We start from the raw sequence: 26,894 nt of genomic DNA on the forward strand, positions 1-26,894 counted from the left end.
TATTTCAATCATCTTAAAATGCAGTTACCTCTGTGAAAGTTGAAGATAAATTCAATTTTGATGGCACTCTTTTCTACAATAGTACATTACTAATATAAATGTGTCCTTTAACCAGTGTTCAGAATGGGGAAAGATTGTGTTTATGCATAAAGCTTTGTAAAACAGTGAAAGGGAGTGAGAATGTATACACTAGAAAACTCATGAGGAGAATTAGCAATATAGACATGTAAGGAAGTTCAGAGATGGCATAAGGGTTGTAGAAAAAGGAGAATACAGTCATTCACTGAAAGAAAGTAAGTTAGAGGATTATCTTCATTTTACATAGAGAATAACAAAGGCTGAAGAAGTAGTATTTCTGAGTTTACACAGCTAGTTAATGAGCTACAGGAAAAAATTTCATTCTTTATTCTTTTTGACTCCATAACAAATTTACTGTCCTTTCTATCAAACTAAGAACTAAAAGCTATTACAATTGAGTGATAAATGATCTATTCAACCTGTGATTGAGGATTTCCCGCTGTCCTTGAATGTTTAATGTTGAAAATTTTACTAGGTTGATTGGCAGCCCTTATTCAAGAAATCAGCAGAGGGCTTCTCTAAATATTATAATTGTAACAATGCTTCTAGATTCCTACATGGTTGTTACTTTACGCTGTGAGAAACCTAAAACTGGCGAGATCATACATAGCCAACAATATAGCATACTGTGTCCACAAAAAAGAAAACGAAAAAAGAATGCTGAAATTTCTTTCAGAATCATAAACCCAGGAATCCACCCTTGGTTCAGTTAGCCAAGCTTTCACAAACTCTTGAAATTATGATGAGAATTACACTCACCATACTGAAGACACAATATACATTTGATCAGAAAATGAATATGTTGTCACTATGGTTTAAATGTCTTTAATAGAACTCATATTGAAATTCCCTTAACACTTTACAGGTTTAACAAACAGGACCCAGAGTGGGAATTAGGCCATGACGGCTTTGCCTTCATGGATAGAATTGCAATGTCCAGCCCCTCCTCTCGTTGCCTTTCTAATTCCATCCATGGTGTGATGCAGCAAGATGGACATTACTAAAAGCTGACACCTTTACCTTGAATGTCTTAGACTCCAGAAATCTGAACTAACAGATTTCTAGTTGTTATGAAGTATGCAGTCTGTGGCCTTCTGTTAAAGCAATTCCAAAATGCATAATGATAACAGCTGTGCTGTAAAACCATACACTACAGAACAGCATCCAGACATGAGATACAGGAGTTGTACTTAGGCCCTTGTTCAGCCATGTTAGCTTTTTGGCCTTGGTTCGGTTAATTAGTTTTTGTAGGACTCAAACGCCAACTACAAAAGAATGAACTTAGAGAGGGGGAGAGAGGAAGAGATAGAGTGCATCTGTACTTCCTACCCGAGAGGATTCTATGACCCCTATCACTTAACAGCACATCACCCAAAGCTGCCACTTCAGCCATTATTATTCATGCTTTCATTCAGAAGATCAGTGTTGGAAACCTGCAGCACATTACTGTAGTAGGCGCATTAGGATAAATGCAAAATATAAAGCTTTGAAGCCTACTCAGGAAAGAGTAAAACAAACAAATGAAAACAAAATCCTCTAATTTTTTCTAATTATTGTGAAAAATGTTGTTACTGTTAGCACAGTCAGTTAAGTCATGGTTTACAATAATGACATCCATATAGGAACTCCAGTTCAAGGCTTAGATGCTCTGGTCCTAATCCATCTTCCTGATAATGTCCCTGGGAAGGTACTGGAAGATGATCCAGGTAATTGTCCCCCATCACCTACATTAGTGATCAGGATGAACTTCAAGCACCTGCCTACAGTGTGTTCTACCCCCGCTATTGATACCACCTGAAAAGTGACCCAAGGGAGAAAATAATAAACACCAGAGCAACTAAAAAACTTGGTGGAAAAGCCAATTAAAAGAAAAGTTTATTTTGGTGCCAAAACCCTTTGAAATTCACATGTCATTTCTTCATAATATGCATTTTCATGAACTTCTTTAAAGACCTTTCAAAAAACAAGCATGCATTGCCTTCTGAAATTAATACAAATCCAGGAGGGAACTCTTATTGTATCAATCAAAACTGTTTTCCGGTTTCTGCATTCATTGTAGTGTTGGATCATAATGAATAATTTGTACAATGACTCTGGTTATCCCTGTTTCAAGACTGAAAATCTGATGCCCAGGGTCTTGATCATCTAGTCGCCTGTAAAATCATGAGCTTAATAATCTAAAGCTTATGAAGCAGAGGCACTTCCCCAAATGAAATCATGAGAAAAAAGATGCTAATTTATGAACATTTTGAGTAGAGACAAGAATAACAGCAAACATCCAATGCATTCATGAAGTACAAAGTTACTTAAAAAGTCAAAGATTCATTTGTCTCTGGGAAAGATGAGCATATCACTGATCTTTAACACCTCCTGATTTTCACAATATCCATGTGAATGATGTGTGCCTAAAAGATTCAAGAAAATGTTAAATGCATATGCTTCTCTGCATTCCCATCACCAAGGACTAGCCAGCATGTGCTGTTCCTCCTCTATAATATGCATTTTTCATTCTCAAATTATCATTTATGTTTTCCAAATTTAAATATATTTCCAGAGACGAACAGACAACTGAAACTAAATAAAATCCTGCAAAAACACGATAGGCGTCATGTCCTTTGGCTTCTTAGAGCCTTTTGAAAGATTTCGCCTGTGCAAAGAACCGATTCCCTAAAATAACTCGGGAGCACCTGCCCAGTGCGATCTATGCATTTATAGATTCCTCTCCAGTTCCTCCTCTCCACCACCAGGCAGTGTGCCTTCCTGAGTGTGCCTTGCAGACCTTTGTCTTTCGGTGGGCTCCAAAGACTCGCTCCTTCTTATCGTTTAGGTAACAACTACCTCCTCGGTAAGACACAATATACCCGCCCACAGGAAGATAAACCTGGTGTTCCAATGCCATTTGGATCATTCTCTACAGAACAATTTTCCTCTGTTATTCTTCCCTTCACAATACTATGGCCATATTAAATTATCATATTCATTTCCTACAGAAATTCTTAGCACAGTAAGATGCTTACTAATCTAGTGCTGTGTAAGTGAATTAATCAGCATTTTGGTATTGTTAATGTTTGGCAATGACTGGCTTACCACAGAATCATGTGTCCAGGATAAGGAAAGTGGATAAAAGCAAACATCTCCAATGATGACTCACAAAGGTTTATTTCTCCAGGCTATGCTACATCTTATACTCAAGCCTACTGACAGGAAAAACAATATATGTATTACAAAGAATGAGATTTTTGTAAAAAAAAAAAGGTTAAGAAGAGGAAGGAAGATATAATCGTATTTCCAACATCCTCAGTTGATGAAGGAAAGGCCCTGGAAGGCCTTTTAATGTTATTTATTTGGCTTGTATTGTTTCACTGTTGTTTTTGCCCAGAGTGCTGAAAACAGAACAGATAACCATACATATCACAAACAGGCTGGGCTGTAAGATTATGATAAATTCACTTACATCTGGAAATTCTAACTGACTCCCAAAGTTTCCTCAGCAAAATTTAGGAAGTTTTCCAAATTTACAATCATTTTGATTTTTCTGTTCGCTATAAACATTTGGAAATATGTCTATGGGAATTTAGAATTACTCCTGAAGGGTAGCAATCTACGATGGTAAGCATCAGGACAAGCAAACAAACATAAAATAAGCATTCAAATAAAAGCGTATGTTTGCACAAGAGGGTGGAGCAGTGACTGTGATAAATACCAATAAAAAAGAAGAGCAGGCAGTCACATAGGAAATAAAGACAGAAAAAGGAAAGGGGAAAGAAAGAGAAGGAAAGTGTGATGGAAGCATAAGAGAAAGAAAGAGAAGGGGGAAATGAGACAAAATAGAAAAAAAAAAAAAGAAGGAAGACAGAAAACTCTTCTGAAAGAAACCAGAAAGGAAACTGCAGCATTGTGGCACTATCACAACATCACATCCCGTGTTGGAATACTGGCTCGGCTGCCACACCATGTTCCTGATGCTACCCTTGGGAAGGCAGACAAAGATGAACCTAATATTGAAGCCCCTGCCATGCATATTGGAGATCAGGATGGAAATCCTGGCTCCTGGTTTCAGCATGGCCCAGTCCTGGCTGTGGCAGACATTTAGGGAGTGAACAAGCAGAGAGAGACAATCTGCATGTATGTATGTATGTATGCATGCATATGTATGTTCTTTTCTGAATGTCCTGTGTTGCATTTCCTGCCAAATATATAGGTAATTGAAGTTACCAGAAAGGTAACCATAAAGGGATATAAAATTTAACTGAACTTTGTGTCCTCTCTCCAAAGGGGAATGACTTCCTTTATTCCCTAACCTGTGCTCTTCCTAAAAAATTTAGCATCTTTCTCCCTAGCTGAAGAACATTTGGCCTCATGGTGAAGTGAGAAAAGCTATGCTTTCATGGTATGTAATATTAAAGAGTCATTTCTATAATAAATCTTGAATTGTCCCCCATTATTGCTTTTAGGGTATTTGATCCTAATCAACGTGCTCTGTCTATTTGCGTCTCACATTAACTTCATGCTCTTGGCTGTCCCTTAGTCCTGATTCAAATGTTAACATTTTGGGGCCCAGGTAGGCCACTGGCTAAGGTCCTTGCCTTGCACACACTGCAATCCCATATGGGCACTGGTTCATGTCAAGGCAGCTCTGCTTCTCATCCAGCTCCCTGCTTGTGGCCTGGGAAAGCAGTAGAGGACGGCCCAAAGCCTTGGGACCCTGGACTCACGTGGGAGACCTGGAAGAAGCTCCTTGCTCCTGGCTTCAGATTGGCTCAGCTCTGGCCACTGAAGCCACTGGGAAAGTGAACCAGTTAACAAAATTCTTCTGCCTCTCCTCCTCTCTGTATATCTGACTTCCCAACAAAAATAAATAAATCTTTTTTTAAAAATCTTAATATTCTGAATCTGATATTTGATCTGATATTTGTAGCAGATCACCACATAAGGTGCTTTTACTTTGTCCCCTATCACAACCACCGATGCATATCAATCAAGTCCCATATCTGATGATCTTCATGTCCGAAATACATGGTGTTTGCTGTTATATCCTGTCCCCACACATACCTCTTTTCAACTTCTCAGATTCACCCTTTTACAGCGATGAAACTAAGTTGCATAATCTATAAAAGTGGGTTAAATAATATCAGTCTATACCTAGAAGCATCTCAGAAAATAGTAGGCCTTGAAATATTTCATGCCAGTTAAAATGAATGAAAGAAGGGAGCCAGAGAGTGAGAAAGGAAGATTTACATATCACTGAACATTATGTATTCACTGAAATCTTCACAATGCCCTTGATAATTGTCTAAGCACTGACAACTTCTACAGGAAAGAAACAGATTTAACTTTGATTAAATACCTAACTAATTTAGCATAAAGGCTTCTTTTTGTTTCTATATGAAAATTCCTTTAATAGCAAAAGAAAATAGCAAGTGTAACAAAAAATACTCCTACCTCTACATATTCAAAGGATCTCTTTAACCATGAAAAAAATCCTGGTTTTTGGCTTTTCCATCAGTTGTATTCTGATCACAATCCCTACCATGTTACACCAATATAATTTCAGTAAGATCCACATACAAATAAATGCCCTGCTGTCTAAAGCATTGCAAATGACATAAACTCCCAATACAAGGGAAATTAAACCTCTCGAGGTCACAAAGGATCACATTCACTTGCACAAACAGAAGCACTGCTCAGTTTGTTATTAATATCTTACTTATGAAATGGATAGCCATCCCTGAAATCAATCTTTGTAATATAAACCCTGTAATTTTCCATTTTACTTCAATTAGATGACATTAACTTGCCAGCAAAGTGTCCTTACGTTTACATTTACATAGCATCAATTTTAGTACACCTTTGCCTTAAGAGATTGACATTAAAGTAATCTTGTTGAATGTTGAAACCATGCATTATATTTGAACATGTTGCATGACAAAGAATTAAATTAATAAAGCTAATCCCTAAGTGGTCTATTTCAGTAGGAAATTATGAATGTCATGTGTAAATGTGAAGTTTCTAAGCACAACATTTGCCGTGTAGTAGCATTATTAACGCTTGCTGAAGAATTTGTGCATGTGCCTAGCTTCTTTGTTCAGGCTCCTGATTTGTTCCCATCACATTTCAGGGTTTTTTTCTGTTATTGCTATTGTTTAATCAGCTTGGTTGAGTTACAATCAATACACCAGTGAAGTTGCATATGTTGTGTATATACAATTTCTTATGTTTGGAAAGACTAGCAATATTATCAGTATGGCCAAAGTAATAAACATACCCATAACATTCAAATTTCCTTGTATCCATTTGTGTTTATGTTTGCCTAGCTTTTTCCATGAATGTATGGTAAGAACATGAGATTCAAGCAGGGCACTAGGTCTCAATGGTTAAATCCTCACTTTGTAAGCACTGTATCTCATATGGGTACTGGTTCGTGCTCTGCCTGCTCCACTTCCCATCCAGCTCTCTGCTGTGGCCTGGGAAAGCAGTGGAGAATGGCCCAAAGCCTTGGAACCCTACACCAATATGTGAGACCTGGAATAAGCTCCTGTTTCCTGGCTTCAGATCAGCTCAGCTCCAGCCATTACGACCATTTTGGGAGTGAACTAGCAGACAAAAAATGTTTCTACCTATCCTTTTCTCCATAAATCTGACTGTGTTTTCAATAATAAAAAAAATAAAATTAAAAAACAAGATATTCACAATTAACAAATTTGAATTGCACTATGACATATTATTAATTATATATTGTACAGAAGATCATTGGATCCTAACAAACTCATGTAATGGAAACTTCATTCAAACATGATTTCATCCCTCCCCCCTTACACAGCCTTTAACAAGCACCTTTCAATCTGTGACTGTATCATTGAGACTATTTTATATGTCTCGCATAAGTTTCATCAAACTCCTTGTCCTTCTGGTGCTAATTTCACAGAGCATAATAGCCTCCTGATTCATTCATATAATCACAAATTGTAGAATTTCATGTTTTCTAGCACAGCCTTCTTCTATAAAGTTACAGCAAATGAAAAAAAAAAAAAAAAAAAAAAACCTAGGAGCAGAGAAAGAAGTGTGTGCCTGTTACTTCAGGTAGGAGGGAGTAAGTTGGAACGTACAGCCAAGAAAAGAAGTTTTCCAAGCTTGGAATCATATGTATGGTTGCTCAGAAAAGACAATTTGAAGTAAGACAGCTAATATGCAAAACATGATGACCTGACTATAGCACAGAACATAGAGGCAGTAAAGGAAATGTATATAATTTAGGGACATCTCAACCAGTTCCTATGCGGAATTTTAGAGTATAACACACTTGTAATTGATCAGAATTCAATGACATAATTTCACCCCAAATGGATGTGCATCTGTAGAATATGGTACTTGTTCAAGTCCAACTTGCTTTTGTCCCAACTGTATACAAAGTCGATTATAGACTCAATGATAAATGTGTCTATAACTAATAACTAACATTCATTAAAATGTTTCTGTTAACTTAATCGACACAATACATTGGTATCACAAATATTGATCTTACTCTCAGGTTATACTTAAGTAACTGGCCACATGACAGTCTTAACTGGACAGCAAATATCAGCCAGACAAGCAGCAGACAAGACACATAAAGGGGACTAGGGTTGAATCGCTCAAGTGATGTGTTGGGTTAGCCATTGAGTTCAGCTGTCTTGGTTTCTAAGCAATTCTGGGATTAATATTATGTTCAAGATTAATAATCCTATCAGAATGACTAGTTTATTTGGTTTATTTTTCTGTTTATATGTTATCTGTTGAATTGTTTTGTTGGTAAATTTTTATTTTAAACTACTCCTGTTTCCTCAAGCAGTAATAGTACACATTGCAAATGCAATGATATAATATGGAATGCTCTCACTGAAGGAAAAAAAATGGCAGAATCTCGCTGTCTTAATGAATATTCCACAATTAGATCCTTGTTTAACAGATCAGGATGTCTTTTGAACCATTCTTAGAGTTTTAGATTTCCTAAGGAGAGTTACTGGGTATTTTCAAATATGTTCTAGTTTGTCCAACTAACAGTACATGCTATTTCAATTTGACTCAACATTGCACAACTATGGTAAATTCAAGCAAACCGCTGCCATTGAAGATCATTTCTTAATCAGAAAATTAATCAAGAAAAACAAGTAACTTTATTTTCCTTCAGTGCAAAATGTTGACATTTGAAATATTTGTTATATCAAAATGTGCTTACTGGAGAGTTTATTTTGACTATTAAAATTATTCAGTTCCCTACGAGATTAAATTTGTAGCATAGAATGTTTAAATATTTTAAAATACTATTTAAAACCACATATACTTACATTTGAACATTTCATACTTCTATAAATATTACATTATTAGTTACAGATTGACATAAAGCTGCTGAATGAGGGGTACACATCTGGTGATATAGTGAAGATAATGCCTGCTTCAAACATTCTATGATTATTTCAGACTGCCTGGGTTTGCGACCCAACTCTACTTCAAAGCTTCTGATTCCGGCTTCCTAGTTATACAGCAAGTGATTAGTCAAGCACTGTGTTTTCTCCCGCTCACAACGCGGACTCAGACCGAGGTTTAGGTTCCTAGCTTTACCCTGACCCAGCACACACTGATGCCAGCATCTGAGGAGTGAACAAGTGGGTAAAATATCTCCTACTGCCTGCGTCTCTGTCTCTGTTTATATGTAGAGAGAGACATATGTATACATACACACAGAGCTGCCTTTCAAATAAACAGAAACATACAAGTAAAAATATTGAACAATATAATTAGGTACCTAATATGAGTAAACAGAATTATCATTCAGTAAAACATGAAAAAAATATTTTTAAAGATTTACTTATTTTACGTGAAAGTTGGAGTTACAGAGAAAGGGAGCAACAGAAAGAAAGATCTTCCTTCTGCTGGTTTATTCCAGATGGCTGCAACGGACAGAGATGGTCTGGTCTGAAATCGGAGCTTCTGGTATCCCAAGCGGGCACAGCAGCCCAAGGTATCTTCCACTGTTTTCCAGGCCACTGGCTGGGAGCTGATCAGAAGTGGTACAGCCAGGACTAGAACCAGTGCCCACATGGGTTACCAGCACCGTAGGCAGAAATCTAGCCAGAAGTACTACTACATCAGCCCCAAAAATTGCTTTAAAAGTTAAAAAAATCATATTCAGAAGCACCATCAATTACTAATTAAAAATGTTCACATGCAGAAATATCAAATTCAGTAATGCCGATAACATCTTAAAGTGTCATGTTAAACTGATGAGTATTTCATGATTGGATCATATCAGTTACCTTAAACCACCAGGCCTGAAATTTACATTATTGGATGACTTCCAATAGGGAGACTCTCCCCAAATAAATTTGCATACAATGTATTATTTAAATTATGTATCAACCTCCATTGTCCTTTCTCCGCTCAATTTAGACTTTCTCCTACATTGTTTCAAGACTCAAATTCACGCAACTAAAACTTAAGATAATTTGTGAAGGGAGAACAGGAGTGTTCCAGGTTTGTGACTCATTCACCTCTCTAACTTCATGAAAGTGATCGTAGTTTTCAAACACTTCCTCTGTGAAGTGAAAAACCTGACCAAGAAGTACCCTTAATTCATAAACCCTACTTTTGATCCTCTACTATCTAGCAGAGCTCATTCTAAGACAACGTCTGATAGATAAGGGATATCTCAGGTTCTTGCACAGCTGTCATCATTCCTTAGAGCTTCACTTCGCAGAGCCGTCTCTCCAGGAAGATCTCTCTTGCTGGAGAAAGCTGCCTGCCAGGAGAGCAACTGTTGCGAAAGCAATCAGATACTTTTAATTAAAAAAAAATCCCCAACACCTTATAACATTTTCCTTTATGACCTCTATTCCTGGGAGGTTTTCATTTTCATCTATTTCAGTATCACTTTGACATAATGAGAGCAAAGAACCACAGATGTTGCGGAGAATTTTTGAAAACCTGATTACCAGATGTTTAAGCCATCCTTTGTGAATTATCACCATTTTTAAAATTGTTTCAGAATGTACATCTACCTCAAGGGTCCTAGAAACCAATCCAAATCCCTGTTCTGAGTACATATGAACTAGAATATGACTGAACTTAGACTTACAAATAGCTAACATGACTAACATCTCATACTATTTCATGGTATGTATGTATACCACAATTATTACAGTTTGGCTAATATACAAAGCATGTGGCTTTTGATAATAATAAATGCTAAAATGATTTCAACCTACTAGAGTGCAAACTTTCATGAAACTGGCATTCATCTCTTATGATACCTTATTGGCTAATTAGTGATGCTTGGAAAATTAATGGCTTTTACGAGAAAAAGCAAAAATGCTTTACTTTTCAATAACCACATTTGGAAAGAGATTAAACAGGCTATTTTGCATAAAACAATGCAGATTAAAAGCTCAATTAATTTAATCAGTTATCTAAGTGTCAAATAATTTGCCAATGAAATTTTATGTAGGTGTCAACTTGCCCTGAATATGCCATTTTCAATAGGAGATAAAAAGCTGTTTATACCATCTGGAATTCTGGACAGGGACAGGGTTTCTGTGACTGCATGAGCAATGCAGTGCCAGCTTCAGAGATAAGTGTTCAGGGAGGAAGAAGAGAAAGCAAATCTGTAAGATTTATGCACATCACCTCATGCACATAGCAGTGAGAGCTGAAAATTTGCTTAACACTATGAAATAACATGGGGTGAGCATAAGGCCAAGATAAATTAACACCAGCGTCCCTGGCAAGGACTTATGGAGGAGATGGTTTGGGATGAGAGTGCTAGAAGGAGGAGGGATGAAAACCAAGAGAAATTAGTTAAGTCTCATTGAGAAGCACATCATTCTGAAATACTTCTAAGATGACAAAATGAGTTCACCAAAAATCAAATTTGTGATGCTAATCAGATAGCCTATCTACTGAAGCCCTCTTCATTCCTGGGCTGGTCTCTGTCAACAGCCTCTTACCTAAGCTCTGCACCTGCACCTTCTCTTGTTGATTTCTTCAAGATGTTTTAAGAATTGTATTTTAAAATGTAAATCTGACTATATCATCATAGATTTTCTGACTTCTACAGTCAGAGAAAATAGAGTCTGAACATTGCAGATCCAGCAACACATTCCCTGCGGGTTCCATGCACGCACCACTTCCCTAACCAGAGTCTCACTCCTTGGGGATTATGCAATTCCTCTGTTGCTTGCCCCATTTTCTATCCCTTCAGCCCTAATTCACCATGCCCTTTCAAATGTTTTTGATTTACTAAAATATTCCAAGACTAAACCAGAAAGAGGTTATCTTTATCTTTTTCTCTGGTTTCCAATTGAACGTTTTTTTGAAACAGATTTGTCTTGCACTTACATAATCCTTTGACAATCCCATTTGCATTGATATTTTCATCCTCCAAGCAGATGTGAACAAAGACAAGCAATAACAGAAGAAAACTTTCTATGCACGTCTTCATGTGGTCATCCTTTGTATCCTTTGGAATAAATCATTAAATGTAAGTTTACTTGAGATCTGTGGTCTTCTCTAGAAAATTAATGGAACACAAGGAAGAACTTGTGGAAATGACAAATGTTAGTATTTAAATCACAAGCCACATTTATGTGCTTGAACCCAACAGGTGAAGTTGGGGACAGCCATGTGAGGCTTAGCCCTTCACCTGTGAGGCTGATACTTCTGGAGGATAGGTAGTGTAGCATAGAACTGAATGTGAAGATACTTGCTTGGTGTCTGCTGCGGAATTGCAAGAGAAATGACAAATTGTTGGTAGGGAGAATGTCACTCCTGAGACATACAGAAATATTCTGGTGGCCAGAGGCATTATGGGTTGTATTGACTAAAAAACAATGTGAAAAAAACAAAGCATAGATACATTGATAAATAGTTAGGTGATACGTAAACATAATTACATTTGTAATGTTCTTACTGTGTCAAATAAGAAACAAATCTTCAGTATGTTCTGTTAGAATAAAGAGAATTTACCTGACTGAGGATCTGTTATGCTATGCAAATTGAATACTCTATTTCATGTATAATTTATCAAGCCACCCTGAGTCAAACCTATATATTTCTGTATAACTGATGCTAGTCTCAGAGTAGTTAATATCCTTACCAAAGCCTAAACAGCTCTCCAGATCAAGAGAAAATATAATTCAAATGTAAGCCTTTATTATTTACTCAGATGTGGTTTAAGATACAATTAGCTTTATTTATTTTGAAAATATTTCAGTGTATAATGCTTAAAATAACTATTGTATTTATGGAAAACAAAATTCAGTTACTGGGAGGAAAAGCTATACCTTTAAATACCAAAAAAAAAAAAAATCAGACCATCAGATAAAAGTAGAACTTGAGATGTATATACTTCATTTTGGTTTGTCAAGCTATCAGCAACTCTGCATATTATTTGCCCTGAAGTATCTATCTCTGGGCACTTCAAATCACGCACTAAACATGGAATTAATAGACAATGCATATATAGGCATTCTGTTGTTGTCTTTGGGGAGTAAACCAGCAGGTGGAAGAGCCTCTCTCTCTTTCTCTCCCTTTTTCCCTCTCCCCTAACCTCCCTCCCTTACTCTACGCCACCCTTTCAAATTAATTAAGTCAATATTTAAAATAAAGACTCCTTCCATATCAGTGCTTCTACTCCTTCTGCAAGTATCTAGCATTAGTGGTATCCGTTGATCACAGATCTACCATCATGCTATATTTTGACTGCCAAAATTGTTTTAGCACCTATGAGGTCTTTCAATCTCACATTCAGCAAATACGTATTAAATCAACAGAAAAATTAATGCCACAAACCAGAATGTATTCTACCTATCCAAAAGGACATATAAAAGTGGTTATCTAGTTTTATAAGCAGAATGGAAAGCAGTTACCAATCACACCCTTTTGATGGCTTTTTATCATGAGCAAACTAGACAGGATTACAATTGCAGCCATTTGATGGGCCTTTTAATGACTGTTAACTCTCATACTGCTAACTTGAAAAAATCGGCTTTAAAGACACAACTTGTAGCATTTGCTAGGGTATTCTCTTGGAGTCTTCCTTTTGATATTGTGGCAGTAGGTTTCTGACTTAATAAATCTCATATTACTTGCTGGAAAAAAAATGAGTCGATGCTATTATTTTGTGTTCACCAGATTTCAGGATAACCTCCTTCTTTCAGGGTTGGGAGCCTGGGCCATTTAGAGTCTACAAAAATTCTATGATCTGACTCTGCCAAGACAACCACAGGCAGGATTTGAGAGTCAGCAAATGGATAGGAGACTCATTTTCAGGTTGATACTTTTGCATGTCGCATGAAAATGTAAATATGCAAATTGTTCTTGGGAGAAAAAAGTTTGCCAACCCTATATATCAGTAGCCTTAATGCAGCTACAACCTTAATTTCCTGAAGTCTTTCAAGCAACATGGTCACAAATTCTGTGGATCTGAACAAGGACATCATTAGGAAACCATTCTTTATCACACCAAGAGAATGTTATTTTCTTACTTTTTTTTTTTCAGAAATGTCAGAAGGCTGTTACTTAAGGAGTAATATAATTTAATGAATTGCTGTAGTTTACTCCTCAATTTAGTATCAATCATACTTCTTACTGTATTAAACTGTTATTGTATATCTTCATTGTTGCTTGAAATAAGACATATTTGGAGCTATATAATTTCCCAAATGACAGAATATAATTAAGAAAAAATCCCTAAAAAACTGGACAAATTTGTAAAATCAACATTCACTTTCAGTTAATATTAAATCAATACTCTAATCAATAGTCGTGAAAATTATTATATTTTCCATAGAATAAAACAGACTTTGTGTCATTTGTTTCATTTGATGTTAAGATGTCTTATATTTATTTATTCTCTGTGTTACCTACCAGCTAGATAATTAAGTTTTTGTTTTCACTTTTAGTCATCATATTCTGTCAAAAACAAAGTAAGAACCAGAGATGACATAATGCATTCAGATCCTCATCAACCTAAGGAAAAGAAACTTTGATAAAGTAGACAAAAAATACTTAGAAGCATCAATTGATAGCCTTAGATTGCTTATCTTATTGGCAAGTGTTCAGGTTAAGTAACAGTCTAACTTGATGATATTCTTTTCTAACCTTTGAAATATTTCACATTTACTTATCTATGTAATGTAACGGACATCATAATAGGAAAATAACTTCCTAACTTCTGGACCACAAAGTTAAGAAACACAAAATGGGAAGGTGAAGAACTGGTAAACTTCTAGTCATTTATAAGTCACTAAGGTTTTTACTAGATTCATGTTTGGATGTGCTGGGGCGGGGGCTACACTGATCATGGCATTTGTGTCGATCTTCCTGTAACCCAATAAGATCGATTCTACTCTAAACCCAATTTACTGATGTGATCAGACCAGGGTTCGTTCCAGATATTCAAGTTAAACCACCTTTAAAATGCACACTGAAGACTTCATTGATGGAGTAGGAATTCACAGTTCCCTTATTTTCTGAGCACCACATGCTTTTAACCCCTCAACTTATAGATTTTATCTGTTTTCCAGATTTTATAAATGATGACACAATGGCCTAGTAAAGCCCTAGAAAACAGGTCAAAAACTTGGCATTGTATGTTACGGAGCTTGGAATCAGACTTCAGTCTGTTTTCCTCCAAAAGAAAATGTTCTACCCATCCAGTTACTGCAAGTTAAAAACTGATAAACACTTTAACCAAAGTTAGGAGGCATATATGTGTGTGTCATAAAGAGGTCTAAATCATCTCAGAAACACAATGAATTACAGCAAAATCATTACATAATGTCTCCAATAAGAATGCAGGTGACTGTAAACTGACGGACTCGAAATATTTCCTGAATCTTCTACCAGCACAACAATAGTGACAGTCCAACATTCCGTGTTTGTTTTCTAAAGATATTGCTCCTCCCCTTCCAATCACATTTTTTAAATCAGAAGAGATACTGTTTACAACACTAGTTTGAATTATTTGCTTTTCCTGTGACAGGGATCAACAGGCTCTCAAAAACAACTTGTATCTTAGAAGTAAACATGAATATAGTTCTCCTTTGTCTGAAAAGCAGAATGAGAATTAATGTTAAACAGTCTGTGATCTCATATGCTGGAAAAATTACAAAGAAATAAATAAGAATGTTCATAGTTTTAAAATCTACATAATAAAAGAGTCACTCAAAGTGAGATGTGAGAGAGCAAAGACAATATTAAAACATATTCCCATTACTGACATTCTACATCCACTAATGTCATTATCATCTCAGTGTGAAATTCCCTTACATCCAAACACTAAGACACAATTGAGAAAGCTGGACATTAAAGATATTAGAATTATGATTGTTTTCTTTGTATATTTAGGTTAACCACATGGATTTTGTTTTAATTAATTGAAATGCTATGAAAACCAAACATTTAAAATCCATCTCACTCACTTCCCTAATCTGCATCATAAAAGAATTAGTATGAATATGAATTCTCAAGTCATTTGTGAAGTCATTTATAACCTTTATGTATTTCCCAGTCTCCTGATTAAATTACATGTCTGAGTGATTCTTAATTATATTTTACCAAATGATTTGAAAGCTTTCTATCTTAAGGTCTGTTAGTAAACAAATGAAAATGAAAAAAAGCAGAATGTGTCCGACGTAATTCCTATAATGTGAAAGCTTTATCATGGTCACAGGCATCTCCGTGCAAATGGTTACTACTAATAAAGTCAACTCCAGCCAGAGCTATCTTGGCAAACGGGAGGTTCCTGAAAGATTTATTGTAGACATTCCCTTGAAATTTATGCTCCGTCCAGATGATCTTCTATTAACTGGTGAGCTTGAACCTTGAAAGGAGTTTTGAGTTTCAGATAAGTAGCACACATCACTGAGCATTACGTCTGCCACCTGGTAATGGAGAATATAAATACAGCACATTTATTCAGCAGGGAAAGAAAACTGCTTCTATAGCCAATTCTCAATTATTCAGAGTAATGGGGGAAAACCTCTGAGTGGTTATCCATAAATACAGATAATTGGCAGAATATGCAAATTAGGCCCCATTTCACAATGTGTATGAGCATTTTGTCTGAAAAGTGATAAAAGCAGAAATGAAGAAATATTAAAATGCTGTAATTATTATGAAGTACTTGACAGATTTTTTTCCCTCTGCTAAGACTCTTCTTCCAAAGCTCCTTAGTCTGCTCTCAAAAGACATATGGCCCTCCGGGTCTGCATCCAGCTTTCTAAGGCCAAGTACAAACAGAAACAGATAGATGTATACACAAATTCTTGTGGGATCATCTCACGTACTAAGATGCTGAGAACATACTGATCAAATAAACAGACCACTAAGATGCCCGCTTTAAAGTTGCCTCAGTTTTATTAAGAACTTAATGGATAGTGCATTGAGTTTAAAAACATATATGTACCAAAGTTATCTGGGGATTTAAATTTTTTTTCCAATTTATTTTATTTGAGAGGCGGGGGGGGAGGATGAGAGAGAGAGAGAGTGAGAAATACAGGAATATTTCTCACCTGTTGCTTCACTCCCCACTGCCTGCAATAGTCAGATTAATCCAGGTTGAAACACAGAAATCCAGAACCCGATGCGAATCACCCATGTTGGTGGCAGGAACCACTTGAACACCACTGGGTGCCTGCTAGGATGTACAGCAGCGGGAACTGGAATCTGGAACAGAGCTGGGAGTCGCACTCAGGGACTCCTCAATGGGATACAGCACTAGGAGCATCCTCTTAATTACTGTCTAAAGCTTTCCCCCAGGGCAATTTTATTTTGACGTAGGTATCCCTGCCCTGCAGAAATCAGAATCTTGAGGGTCTCCACACCCTGTCCTACAACTTCCATTCTACATTCACCGGTTAATTGTCTACCTTGAACCACCAGAATCCAAGTTCTGTGAGGGCAAAGTGACTGTTTATTGCACTCACAGTACCCTTTAATACAGAATACCTAGTATTCAGGACTTGATAAAAGATAATTGAAGAGACGCGCATATAAAATATAATCAATGTATATTATTATTCAAGCCATTTGAATCAATTCAGCTTTATATATAACATAAATAATATAAATGATGCATTTAACTGTTTATTATGACATTTTTTATTGTAAAAAGTTTCCCTTTTGTTTCCCTCTATCTGTTCTAATATTGACAGAAATTTGCAGAATGAATATACTAATTGTGCTTTCCTATCAATGTTTCCTCCAAATCATCCAGTGTGTAGGTTGATGTCAGAGAGACCTCCAAGATCAATGTTCTTAACTAGAATATTTCTTTGTCACAGTTTGGCTTTGCCTGATTTTAGTTGCTCATAGTCAAACATGACCTGGAAATATTACATGGAAAAATTCAAGAGAAAACAATTCATACACATGACACTGTGTTCCATTGAGAGCAGCATGATGGACTCTCATGCTGACTCACTCCAACCCACACAGTGCATAAAGCACCCATGCTGTGGATGCCCCCTAATACCCGTGTGTTAACGGTCACTGCTGTGATCACATTGAAAGCCTTGGGCTTATGTTCAATACTCAAAGTTTATGTTCAATACTCAAATTTCACTGAATCAGAATCACAAAATGCAAGAGCAGTAGTACTCAAAATCTGACTATGCCAGTGACAAGTCTGCAGTTGCTTCCTTTAAGTGAAAAGGTGAAATTTTCTTACTTAATAGGGCAAAATACACATACACACAGATATATACAGATATATGCTAAGATTCCTCGGATCTATAATAAAATTCATCTCTTATCTGTGAAAAAGGAAAACATAATCTATTCATACTGTTACTACTTTTCCATTTTGTTTTTTATTGCTAATGTTTTACTTCGCTTAATTCACAAATTAAATCACAGTGTAGGTATGTAAGTGTCAGAAAAGGCATAACAGGTATGAAGTTTCATACTATTCAAGTTTTTAGGCAATCTGCAGCAGGTTGTAGAACATATCCTTCATAAATAAGAGGAAACCACTATTTACAGCAACCTCGACTTATGTCTTAGTTTGGATCTTCCAAAACAGGTTTAATTATAATCCTTTTAATAATAATAATACTGAGTGTCTGCTAAAGAGCAGATATGGAAATACCCACTTCCTATAGCTCATTTCATTTCAGTGTCTCCATAATCTATGTAAGTTGTGAAAATCGACCGAGGTGCTAGAAAGCTGACTTCAGTGCTCATGTTCAAATGCAGGTGGATGACTCAGCTTGAGTGCCTAATCAGTGCCTGAATATCTACCCAGAGTCGGTCTTACTGCTGCTCTTCCTTAACCATTGTTTATGCATCTGTTGATTCCCCTACGTACCCAAATTACTACATCTCACACCAAGACACTCAATAGAAAACCCCATTCATCAAACTTTGTTTTATTCCAGTCAGTTACATACATAGTTTCATATTTTTATAGCACCGGACTCTTACAAAAATCTAATTTTGTAATTTTGAACTGCCCCATTATCAAAGAAGCTGTTGGTGTGCCACACATTTCCTGTCACTATGTTTGTACAGTATCTAACTACAAGCATCTGTGAGTTTACAATAACAACTTCTTACAGCCAGCCAGATTGTCTGCCAGCATCGTCTTCCACAGCAGTCCGACCAGCTGGAATTTGGAAATCCCACAATTCGGCTCCTTTACCTTTGAATTGAATCATCTGTAAAGAATTTTCTAGACTTAGCCTGAGCAGCAGAAAGCAACATCGATTTCCCAACTGCTCAGAACCCTGCTTCTTACTGGCCTTCTTCCTAATTCACTCACCTTTGCCCTCACGGAGGCCTCCCAGGATTACCTCATACATTAACCAATTGCACTAAATCCTTATTTCACAGTCTAATTTTACTGAAATTCTCCCTATGATCTGCTCACATTCTGAGAGTTTCACTCGACTTTTTATTTTCGACTCCAGAAGCCAAACTTGGACAAGGCTTAAAAGGAATTAATGATTTCTCTTTAGTAAACCGCCATGAAGGTTTCGGCTTTCGATGTGTGTTTTTAGTAGGTTACTTCCTACCCTCTCGTAATTGCCTTTCCTCTAGCTTCTGCCGTCCTTTTGTGCTCACTCTGTCACACAGGCAGGGTATGATAGCTGTGAGGTCTGTACCAGCTCCTCCTTGTAGAATCGGCTTTGCTGCTACTCTGACTTTTCAGTTGAACATCATCTCACCCAGCATCACCAACCAGGTAACTGTTAGTTATGCTTTGAGTCCTTTGTGGTTTCCAGAAAATTGGCCCAAGGGAAACAGTTTCTGTAAGTACAGATTATGTCCATGTGTATTCAGCAGCTCATCAGATTTAATGCTATTTCAGATTCCCACTTCAAATTTGTGCTTCCAGCCTTTCATAAAAGCATTTTTAAGGAAAAAAAAATGCTATGGCTCTTGGAAGTTGATCTCAACTACACACACACATATATATTCTTACACTTGTTTCCAAGTCTCCAATTTCTAGTTTAAAGTTTATCTCTGTATCTATCTATCTGGGTTCAAACTGAGTCTAATTCATTTGGCTTAATTTGGCATCTAGATAAAATGCCAGAAAGCTTGTTTGTTATTGTTTAATATTGGTCCTCCAACCCTCCATGCTGAATCTTTATCCTTTTCCAAATCAGATTTCTCACTTTCTTTTTGTGGGATTCCTATTGAGCAAATATAATTTTTTTCTGCAGAAGATAAACATTCTGCAGTCCTTTGTTGCAAGTTTTTGGAATAACATTCTCATTTTCATATTCACCAAACACTTAAAGAGTATCAGTCTATTAACCAAGCAATTTATCAATATTTACTCATGATGCCAATGGCAGACTTCTTGTCATAAATAATTATTGAGGTAATAAATAGTTTTATTATTAAAAACTGATGACACGAGCAGAGTGATTACCCTGCTAGAGTCTGATGACAGGAGTTGGTATCTGAGGCGACACTCAGAACACGGCGCAGATTGAATCTAAGGCCTCCTGCATGGATAATAAATTGTTATTTCAGAGAATAAAATGATTGATACATTTGCTTGCCGTGGAAAAAAGCACTAGGGAGAAGATTCTACTCCCTAACTTATTTAAACAGGCTATGGTGAAATTTTCTTTCCTTGTGACAAATTTAACTTCCCGAGAAAGTGACAGCTCTTTGGCAGAGATGTGAGCAGAGAAGTGTTCTTTTTTAGAAGCTCCTAAAAGTCAAGTTCATTTTGGAAAAGCTTTGGATGTTCTGGAGCCTCAGCACGGCCCTCAGCAGGCAGTACTTGGACTGTAGGTGGGAGGAGGGCAGGAAGTCATGCCATGTGACGCCGAGGCTAGCTCAACAAGCAGATAAATGAAGTCTGCCAGGCTACGTTGAAGGAACTGTCATTGCTCTTACACTGCCTGGCTCGGTACATAAGCGCATTATATTTTTCTTTATATCTATCGATTGGTTCGATCTTAACTTTTATGACAAACTAGCTTTAAAGACCATTTATCTTCTGACATTTTGGGAAATGACTGCATTGAGAAGATATATAGAAGATGAGAAGGAAAGATGGAGAAGAAATTAGCTTGTGTGTTTGATGAATTTATTAATGTTTTACTCATAATTGCCATTACTTTAAATTAAAATGTAATGGCAAATAATATGAAAAATCCTCTCAAGGGAATACTTCAAGCTTACAATACATTGTTTGTATTGCTCAATGTATTTGTGCTACAAAATGAAAGGGGAAGAATGACAAATATATAATTTGGAATGCCAACCAGTAACAGTAGGACTGAAGTAAAATTACAGAATTATCTGTATTTTTCAATTTATGTTTTATGTGAATGATAGCAACATCAAATCTGACACATATTAAACGATTCAGGATCAATTTTAATTGAACGCTTACTACTAGAACACAAGTCCATCACTGAGATCTGAATTTGTTAAATGGTTTCATTACTCCTTGCACAGTGTAATAATGTGAAAGAAAAGGAATTTTTGGAAAACAGTTTAGTTAAAATGACTTGTTAGCTTTGTATTATTGAAATACGTGAACACATAAGATATATTATCTAAATATTAATGGAGAACTATTTTCAAAAACATGGTCGCAATAAAAAGTGTTAATAGCACTTCACAATGGAATTATTTTAACATGTGGCTAAAATTATACTGAATTGCTTTGTATAAGACTCTAGTTCATTCTCCTTTCCTCTCAGCTGGTGTTTCCTTACAGACATTCACTTTAAAAGTACGTTTCACATTGCAGTAGTGACGAGGACATTGGCTTTTATCAAAAGCCAAAAGGCAATACCATTTTAAGATGATGACTTCTAATTGTCAAAGCTCACATTTATGGCACAAAGTAGGAGATAGGTTCAGGTTCTTCCATGCTTATGTTTAATCCTTTAAGGTAAAAAAAAAATAGGTGATACTCAAATTCTGACAATTATGAAATTAGATTTGCTCCACATTGACAACTATTCCACAGCATGCTTATACTTTCCAGGCTGGAAGGATGTCTTAAAGGGTATCCTCTTTTTCAAAAAACTTATGATTATATAAAGACACAATGGATGAAACAACAGCTATTTCTGCTTTCTTGATAAATCAATGGATTTTGGTATCTAAGCATGTTCTGAAGAAATGTCCAGAGCTATTAGCTCAGTTACACAGAGCTTTTTGTCATTTAATTCATGAAACAGCCAGTGATACCACTTAAGTGCCGGGCACCATGGCTGCCCGTCATTTGCATAAAAGTGCATAGTATTTCATTTGGTTCAGAAAGCACTTATTGACTGCCAACTTGCCAGGCTAGGTGTTGTGAAGTTAAAAAATAAGAACTAATATCTACTCCCTTCAAAAGGTCTGAGAGGTAACTGACATGAAAATCAACACAGTGTAAAGAATATTAAGGCAATTATGATGGAGATATGAATAAAATAAAGCAAACAAGTATAAATCTAAATATCTATAATGTCTAAAGGAGAAGAGATTTCATCTTCAAAGATGATTCTGTTTCAACAGTAAATAAAGGAGAGAGCATACACCCAACGTGGGTAATATGATTGTAAGATTAAAAACGAGAGAGAAGCAATTCTGTACAAGTAGAAAAGAAATCGATCAGGGCCACTTCTGTGGCCCATCTGGTTGATCTGCTGCTTGTGATCCCATGTCAGCCTGTCAGTTTGAGTCCCTACTGCTCCACTTCTGATCTGGCTTCCTGTTAACGTGCCTAAGAAGGCAGCAGAGGCGGCCTGAGTGCTGGAGCCCCCTCATCCACGTGGGAGACCTGAATCGGGCTCTGGGCTTGCAGGCTTCTCAGTTTGGCCTGGTCTGGCCTGGTCCCTGCCCTAGCAACAACTGAGGTAGTGAACCAGTAGATGAAAGGTCTCTTTATCACTCCCCTTCCCTGTGTTTTTGTCTCTCTGCCTTTCAAATGAACAAAAGAAAATGTTTTATTAAGAAAAAAAAGTAAGGGCATTCCATGAAACACAAAACAGAACTAATGATGTTAAAAAATCATGAAACTAAAATATAGTTTATTAATTAGTGTTTCAGGTACTGTGCTGCTCTACTCACACTGACTCAGTCAAAACAGTAGAGCAAGTGTTCATATCACCACCAAAGCTGATGAGTAAACTGTGATCCAGTGAGAGGACAAGATTTCCTCTGATTTATATGCTGTCTTAATTAGCATACATTTTCCTTACCATGTACTTTACTGCCTACAAATGAAGTAGTCCCCACCTCTTGAAGTTTACTGCCAGCCTGACAGACAGCCTCAGAGAACACCCCTTTTAATAACATAAGCTGGTGACACTGAAGAAAGGGCAGGCTGTACACAAAGCATACGGTCGGAGTTTGGCTCAACTGGAATGACTCCTAGGAAATTTAACCTGTTACCTAGAGCGAATCTTAACCCTTTTCAAGTTATCTTTGGGTATCTGATGCAGAAGCATATTTGTAATGCATATTTAATATTTGTGTTTGTTGAGAGAGGAGAGAGAAAAGTCCTTTATCCACCATTTCACTCACTGAATTCTAACAGACAGACCTGGGCCAGGCTGAAGCCAGAAGCCAGAAACTTTATTGAGGTCTTCCACCTGAGTGGCAGGTTCACAAGTCATTGGCATTGTCCCAGATTGTTCATCAGCAATAAGTTGCACTGGAAGCAGAGGTAGGACTTAAGTGCCGGTATTACTTGTGGGATGTAGCTGTTACAAACTGGTGTCACCAACTTGCTGTGCCACAACGAACACTCCTATTTAATAAAGATATTTCAAATTTCTTTTATCCTTTCTTTCCTTTTAGCAGTCAGAAAATATGACAAAGTTCCAGTATAGGAGTTAAAAATATCCAAACACTCACTGCTAAACCTGACTATTGGAGGCTGGAGCACATGCATGAAACCTAAACAGATTAGGCATTTCTGCCCAAGACTTTGAATTAGAACGAGGTAATCCACAGCTTCAGGGAAATGCTCATAAGTCCCTCTGGTAAAGACGCCTGCAGTCTCACCCAGCCAGTGGCGGCAAGGCCTGTGAAAACATACCAGGACCAAGGAGAGCGACCTGAAGTCTTAAAATATAATTCAGACAGTGAGATTCTCCAGCCCTCTTCCTCTACCTCCCTGTGCGATCTGTCTTGTATGTGCATCAATTACACTGACATATTAGTAAGAATCAGCTATTTCGAATCAACCCTCTGACAGAAGAAGTAAATTTACTAACAGGAGGATGTCTCCTTAATATTCCTACTTAACATTCTTGGTGACGAAAGTATACTTGGAGAAACTTTGTTTGTAATAAACACCAACTGCAATGTGCCTTGAAGAACGGCATGTTATTATAACAAAAGTAAAAAAAAAAGTCCTTTTGTTTATTTCTTTGTTTTCTACTGTTTCATTCAATTTATGTGGGTTGAGTGCTTTCCTGCTGTTGGTAATGTGAAATAGCACAAGGAATATGATCCACAGACACAATGTTTATGAAGCTGTTGACAAAGGATTTGAAATTCAATTTCTTGCCAAGGTTTACACAGAGGCCATAATCACACATTTGTTATCATCTCCTTTTTTAACAGCTTAACTCCAAGCGCATCTGTATAGAGTTCCATGCTACAAAACAATAAGCTACATTCGGATATTGCAGGGTCTTTGATGACTTGTTTTTTGAGATAATTGGTCCTGTTTTCATGGGCCTGACAATGCTATGCAATGGATAATAGAAAAAGTTAAGGACTTAAACTTCCTTGAGCTTACAAGAAATCTAATGAACTTCATTTGCAAGACATTACCTATAATACAGATTTCCTTTCTTGTCTATGGCCATACCACCCTGAACGTGCCCAGTCTCGTGTGATCTCGGAAGCTAAGCAGGGTCAGGCCTGGTTAGTACTTGGATGGGAGATTTCCTTTATTTAAAATTAAAGATTTATTTATTTTCATTGGAAAGGCAGTTTTACAGAGAAAGGAGAGACAGAGACAGAGATCCTCCATCTTTCCTTCACTCTCCATAAGGCCTCCATGGCCAGAACTGAGTCAATCCAAACCCAGGAGCCAGGAGCTTCTTTGGGATCTCCCACACAGGTACAGGGTCCCAGAGCTTTGGGCCATCCTCTGCTACTTAGAGTTGTATATAATAAAAAAGCAAAGAACTGTTTAGAATAATGACTACATCTTTTTAATATCTATGTCATTAAGTGAATTGCTGAAATGTATTTATTTGGAGAAAATCTGCTTTTATAAACTATGGTGTTTTTATAATCTTATGCAGTTTGAACCCATTTTTTAATGTTTCTGTACTTCTTTCTAGTGCCTCAAGAACAATATCTACATGCAAAATTAAAAGGCAGCACTTGACATTCAGAAAGCCTTTTAGAATTTGCAGAAGGAAGGAGCAGTATGTTAAAGCTACCATGGATAAACGTAAGGAGAAGGGGCACTGTGTGACGATGTGGGTCACGTGCTCATGAAGCCAGCCCTGCTTTCTACACTCACCCTATCCACTTCAGGAGCCCTTTGGCCTTTATCTGATAGTTGATATTACGCTAGTCTTGCTAGATGTGTGAATGACCTTACTGGAGAATTGGGAGTTGTGTTCAGAATCTCTTTTTGCTCCCCGCCCCTACCCCCAAAATAGTATTAGTCATTGTGATACGGCAGATCAAGTTGCTTCTGGTGAAGGTCTGGCGTGTCCACTTCAGATCCAGCTTCCTCCTGCCAATGCGGCTCGGAAGGCTGTGGATGTTGGTTCAGGTTCTTGGGCCTCTGCCGAGCATGTGGGACGGCTGGATGTCACCGCAGGCTCCTGGCTTGGGTTTGGCCCAGCCTCGGCTCTTGTGGACATTTGGAGATTGAACCAGCTAGCTGATGAAATATCTCTCCATTTCTCTACTTCCCTCTCTGTCATTTGACTTTTCCAATAAACAAATAAACACATCTTTCAGACAAGCAAAACTTCCCCTATTTTTACAAATGGTCCTGTCTTCAAAATGCATTAGAAGACAAGGGACATGGCTAGACTCTGATAACCTAGACAAGGATTTTCTTTAGACATTTTTCTCTAAAGGAGATAGCTAGCTGCCTGGTATAAATCTGCATGAGTAAGTAGGACCCTCAAAACATGCTCCAGGGTAAATGTCTACATCTACCTCTAGAACTCTTCCAGAAAGGTCACAGAGAGTGCGTCCATAAATCCATCGATTTTATCTCTGATAGAACAACTTCTTAAAGTTTAGACTTAGTTGTGTCTATATTTATTTATTTGCCTGGTGTATGTTTGAAATGAAAGTGATTAACAGTAATTATCTCTGCATGGATGGGATTAGGAAACAAATAGTTATTATTACTATTCTTACTATTCATACATTGTAAAAATTTTTCTATGGTATCCCTATTTTTCTTTGGTTATTAGAGAAAATAACCTCTGAAGTTTTAAATAAGAAAAACAAAAATTCTATTCCATCCAGGTAGTATTTTATGAATAATGATGAGAAATTTCTATGTAAACTAAAACTAAGTAGAAATCCTTATTTCATGACAATAACAGTTTTCATCAATATTTGGGTAAAATATAAATGGTCTGCCCTGTTTATACATGTGTAGCTATGTGCAAATATGCAAGACAACAGCTCAACCAATGAGAACTGTTAACTTGTAGTTTGTGAGTAGTCTCCACTGTTTTTCTCCAATGCTATGACTTTCTCTTTCTAAGACTTTGCTTCCTAGAGCTAAACGTTACTGTTGGGCATAAAAGAGGCTACTCCCTGCTGCACAGTAAAAAAAGCTGGTAGACAACATTGATTGATGTTTGCCAATAATCCAACCATACTGATAAGATTAATATGCAATGACCCAGGCCTAATTATAATATAGCTTTGTGCATTTACCTATCTTCCTGTTTACCTGTCTACCTATCTATTTGTATTGTTATTCCTCTAACTGTAAACATAAATTTGTTAAGTATCAACACACAATGGCAAATTAGCAAAAATTTCAAGAAGGAAATCAAAGATGCGTGTGTGGTATCAAGAGAGGGGAGAACTTGTATGCAATGGCACAGACAACATCGGGTAAAAAATGATGCCGTGGGCCCGGCGGCGTGGCCTAGCGGCTAAAGTCCTCGCCTTCAACGCCCCAGGATCCCATATGGGCGCCGGTTCTGATCCCGGCAGCTCCACTTCCCATCCAGCTCCCTGCTTGTGGCCTGGGAAAGCAGTCGAGGACGGCCCAATGCATTGGGACCCTGCACCCGCGTGGGGGACCTGGAAGAGGTTCCTGGTTCCCAGCATCGGATCGGCGCGCACTGGCCCCTTGCGGCTCACTT

This window comes from Ochotona princeps, chromosome 16, assembly GCF_030435755.1.
Source record: "Ochotona princeps isolate mOchPri1 chromosome 16, mOchPri1.hap1, whole genome shotgun sequence".
Classification (NCBI taxonomy): Eukaryota; Metazoa; Chordata; class Mammalia; order Lagomorpha; family Ochotonidae; genus Ochotona; species Ochotona princeps.